Source organism: Cryptomeria japonica, unplaced genomic scaffold (assembly GCF_030272615.1).
Source record: "Cryptomeria japonica unplaced genomic scaffold, Sugi_1.0 HiC_scaffold_298, whole genome shotgun sequence".
Lineage (NCBI taxonomy): Eukaryota > Viridiplantae > Streptophyta > Pinopsida > Cupressales > Cupressaceae > Cryptomeria > Cryptomeria japonica.
Window position 1 is genome coordinate 22577 of NW_026729120.1, and position 5805 is coordinate 28381.

The window sequence follows — 5805 nt, forward strand, 5'->3', positions numbered from 1 at the left end:
AGCTTATAACAATTCAGAATCCCAAGTTATTTGTGCCCTAATTGGTTTTGATTCTCCTCTATGCGAGAAAATATACACCTATCTCAAATACAATACCCTCCTACCTGACCTATCTCACAACCAAAAATGAAGCTTTATCCGACAAGCAGCCCGCTACACCTTAACCACTGACACACTTTATCCCGAAGCATGAGAACTCCTCGATGGACCTATATCAACACAAGTATATCATCCTATCAGATGCATCTATTATACACAATCAAATAATCAATAATTCATGTGATGACAGTCACACAATCAACCAATATCTGTTCAATCAATCATCCAATCAATCAATCATGCATCATATCGAAATTCACTCAACAAGCTTCATATCAGGACTCATATCAAAAATAAAATACCATTTTAAAATGATCAAGTTCCATATCAAAAACCAATCTCAAAAACCCAATCAATCAAGTTTCAATCAATCCAGCCTCATATCACAGATCAATCAAGAAATTAAATCAGTCCCATATCGAACATAGTCCCATATCAAATCAAATCCATATCGAAAACATATCCATATTGACAAACAATCCATATCAACAAAATGAATCATATCAAAAAATAATTGACCCATATCGACACAATTCCCATAACGACTTTGGTCCAATATAAAAAATTGATCCACATCGACCAACACCTAACAATCCATATCAAAAACTTGACCCATATCGAATAACGACAAGTTGACCCATAAAGATAAATTGACCCATAAAAGATGAGTGACAAAAGACTCATATCAAACATTGACCCATATCGAAATCATGACCCATATCAACTTTAACTCATATCGCAATCACAACTCTTATCAAAATCAGGACTCATATCGATAAAATGACCCATATCGACCTTGAACCATATTGAATTTGACCAACTTAATTCACACCAACAATTTCAACCATATCAACATGACTCATATCGATGACTGACTCATACTAGCCCATAACATGAAAATCACCCAAACACTATCCCATCAACACAATCAACTCAATTGACACATTGACAGGGTGTAAAACTTCATAAAGAACCTAAAAATCCAAATTACACTTGTCAAAAATTTCTTTAAATTCAAAAAATTGCTCTTTCTCTCATATGCGCTAAAATAATAGTTAAATGTGCAATTTCATATGCATTATTTAATCTATCATATGTGCTATAAAAAAATTCATAATGCGCTACACTGTTTCACAGATGCACTAAAATCAACATCATATGCGCTATTGTGCAAATCAAATGTGCTATCTAAGAAAACCTATGCAGACAATTAAAATTCAAATGCACGACGACAATACTCATATGCACGAAAAGAAACATCACATGTGCTAAAAGAAAAATCATATGCGCAAAAAGAAGTGAAAAAATTAAAAACGCGGAAAACGCTAACCTAGAGTGAAAAATTTAAAAACTTGCCAAAACACCTAAAATCTAAGCTAAAAATTCACAAAGCGGGTTAGATAATCAACTCACCGGTGGTCCGTACTCTATTGGCCTCTCAAATTGATGAAATCTCTCAAAATGGTGATGGTGGTAGGGGTTCCATCTCCTCTATCTCCTCCAAGCTCCAATACTCCAAAGACAAGTGTGCAAATGAGGTGGAATTGGGCCCTAGGAGGCTTATATAGCTCATGTTGATGCAAGCGGCTGTGATACCTCAATGGACGTGTGGGGCATGTGAATGCTATTCCCACATAGTCTTCACGTCATTTTTCAATATCATTTTTAATAAAACTATCGAGCGATAAATTTTAAAAATCCAAATTTTTTTAAAAAAAATCAAATATTTAAAAAAAAAAATCAAAACAATTTTCATCTATATCTCTGTCCACTACCGAATATTGAATTGCTTTGTCCAATATAGCTCTAGGAGTGGGTGAAATACACAAAATTTTGAATAATGATATGTGTGCCAGAGTTTTCTTAAGTTGCTCAACAACACTATAGGTCCCTATTGTTGGTGGATGATTTTGTGGTATTCCTTGTAAAGTTACCTTTGATCTATGAGTAACTACGGCACAGTCTTTGTGTCGGGGAGTTATGGTGATTGTAGCCACTGTATCATATGACTTACAGGTATTGTCGGTATCATATGCTGTGTTATCAAGATTTATGTTAAATCCCTCTTCATAGTCTTTATGTGTATGCTTGACATCCATGATGTGTTCTATGAGTTCATCTTCAAACCAACCTGAATGAGATGGTTGATCATGCCCCCAGTCTCTGAGACAAAGATTTCTATCATCACCATATTTTGGTGCCTCTGATATCATGCAAATTTGGTTATCATCTGTGTGAGTGTCTAGATATTGCTCATCTTGATCAAGTGTTTCTTGTGAATCATTGTTTACTATATGTCCTAAGCTAATGGCATGAATAGTGTAGTCGTATGAGACCTTTGTGTAGTTAGTTGTATTGTCTTGAGTACCTGATGTGGTAGCTTTCCCTTTGTCATGCTTAACAAATGGATCCTTAAAGATTGTATGATTCATGTTTGCTGAGGTTTTATTAGTATCGATTGTGATGTCACCTTGGTCTATCATATCTTGGACCAAGTTTTTCAATTTGTAGCAACTAGTTGTTTTGTGACCTTTAGTCTGATGATAATCACATAAATCATTATCATTCCACCATGTGGGTTTGAAAGGACCTGGTTCATATACTCTTATTTTTGGTAAAGTGATCATGTTTGTCTGTATTAACTTTTTGAGCGCTGACTCAATAGGTTCTCCTAGAGGTGTGTAATTCCTCCTTGGATCATTTACTCTAGGGTACCTTGTGTTCTTGTTTTGTGTTGTGTTTACATTTGTTGAAGTAAGGTTATTCTCTATACGTGGATTTGATGATTGATTCGTTCCCAAAGATAAAACCGGTTGAGTTCTATTTACTATTCTGGTGTCTACAATACCATCATTGGTCACATTTTTGTTTTTCGACCAAAACTTGGATTTGTCATTGTTGTTGGTGTTTGCATACTTAATAAGACCTTGTTCCACTAGTCCCTTCTCACATTTTAGAGCTTTTTCTGTGATTTGTTTGAATGTGGTTAAATATTGCATTTGTATCAAATATTTAATCTTGGGAATCAAGTTTAATGTGAACATATCCACTTGCTCTATTTCTGGGATAACTGTTTTGCACCTCCTATAGAGAGCCCTCCATCATTGTATGAAGGATGCAAATGTTTCATTCTCATATTTTTTAGCGGCACATAAGTCCATCAAAGTAACTAGGGTTTCAATGCTATGTGAGAGGTTTGCAATAAAATGTTTAGCTAATTCTCCCCGTGATGTGATGGTTGGTGGTAAATGTGAAAACCACTCTAAAGCCAAGACCCCCATACTTTTAGGAAATAGTCTCATTAAGTAAGTATCTTCAGTTGCAACCTCTATACATACCGTAAAAAACTCTCTGATGTGGTCTCTAGGATCACCATTCCCTCGATATCTGTCGAATTTAGGCATTTCAAAATATGGTGGGAAAGAAGACATGTATAATGTGTGATCGAAAGGATAAGGATGTAAGTCCTACATTGTGTAGCTCTTTTTATCATTACCAGTATGCATGGTCGTCATTTGTTGTTGCAAATTTTGTAATTGTTGTGTCAGAATATCTGTTTGGGTCAAAGGTACACCTTGTGTTTGTGTATGTCCCACAAAAGGATTCGTGGTTGCATAACTAGGAGGTTGTTGGAAGGTACCATGATTATAATTTTGTGTGTTGTATATTCCACTAGGTACCGTGAAATAAGTGATATGCGAACCTATGTTTGGTGGAGTTGTACTTGTTGTATTGGTAAGACCTAGATTTTCATTTTGGTGACTATATGTCAATCCTATAGAATAGGAAACCGGAGATTGGGTTGCACTTGTTTCTTGTATTTGAATAGGTGCTGAGACACTTGATATTATCAGTATGCTTTGTGTTGGTATACTAACATTTATCACTGAAGATGATGCACTTGTTTGAAAGTTTGCATTTGTATTGAGATTTCTTTGGATAGGTATGTTTTGAGGAAAACTGGAGGTCATTTCTTGCATTTGTGTTATGGGTAGTGTTTGACTGTTATCTTGACCTAAAATTTTTCCTAGTGGTAAGATCTTCATGACATCAAAATCTTCAAGTAGTTTCACCCCATTTTGTAATAACAACAAGAGATATTTGTCCCTATCACTATGTATAAGTGCATCTAAGATCATAAGGACATGTGGATCTTGTTGAGCTGACTCAATTTCTTCTTTTGTTAAATGTTGTTGTAATTCATTTAGGGGATACATTGCTTGAGAACCTGATTGTTGACTAGTTGATATGTCCATATTCCAAGTTGGGTTTACAAACTAGTCATTGTTTGGGTCCATTATACCTTTTGCCTTTTGTGACAGGCATTTACAACTACTATATGAGGGTGGTTTTATGCAAGACAATGACTAATGCTAGATTGTAGACATAGATATGAGGTATGCAAAACTAGACTAGACACTCTATTGGGGATTTTGATGCGAGACTTGTTGAGTATTTCTAGATTTCTGTAATGCAAGTTTTTCCATGTCTTCTCTTAGACGTTCTGCAAGAATTTCTCTATCAATCCTATGGGCAATTTTATACTTGATATTTATCTCGTACTCGACTCCTATATATTGAGGTACGTTTCTCCTTGAGTCCCAGGCTGAGTTCGCTAGACCTTCAATGATTTCTCGCTGACTGCCATTTGGGACTAGATTAGGTTGCTTGAAGGGGAGCAAACCATCACCTGGGAGACCCATTAAGACGCATGCTATAACTTTGTAGGATGATTATGTCAATGATGACGGACTAAGATAGACGTATATCAAATCTAGATGAAGACGTATATGAGGATGATAATGGGGATGATAATGAGGACTATGCAAGGACTAAGGGCCATAGTAAGGACCTAAATGAAGACCTATGCAAGGACTTAGGATGACAGTAAAGACGTAAGTGAAGACCTATGCAAGGACTTAGGATGATAGTAAGGACGTAAGTGAGGACTATGCAAAGACTTATGACGATAGTAAGGACGTAAGTGATGACTATGCAAAGACTTATGACGATAGTAATGACGTAAGTGATGACTATGCAAAGACTTATGATGATAGTAAGGACGTAAATGAGGACTATGCAAGGACTTCCTAGTGTCACAAGTGTATAAACCTTTGAGTTTTGACGTTTCAAAAATGGACTTTGTTTTTAGTAATTCTATGTATAGGACAAGTTTCGTGGTTTCTTCAAATCTGAGAACAATTATTTGAAGGTAAATATAGTTGACTAGACTTTTTTTTCAAACAATCTTAGAAAATTCAGAGATACGTAGGATAGGGCTTGAAATAGCCCAAAGGACTAACTCAATACTGGTCTGACACAACAATACGTAAAAAAGCACAAAATACAATCTTAGGTTGGAAAGTGGACATCATTCAATGAGGCCCTTAAAAAATACAGAGACAAAATGAATAGATAGAGAGTCTAACAGCACTGGCTCCACTCCACAGCACACACTTCTTGGGCATGCCAGTCTGTCTTACCCTAAAGATCCAAAGATCTTATAGTCTAGGGATTCTTGTATCATAGTGTAAGGTACATGAAGGGTATCTATGGGGTACGATCCACACTCCCAGAATCACTGGATGTAGGGTTTTGGGCTACTAAGTTGGTTCTTATTGTAGGGTTTCGAGGGGTCCCGATCCAATGACAGATTCTTAGAGTAAGCCACTTAAGACTTTAGTTGAGCTTATCGGTGTAGGGAAG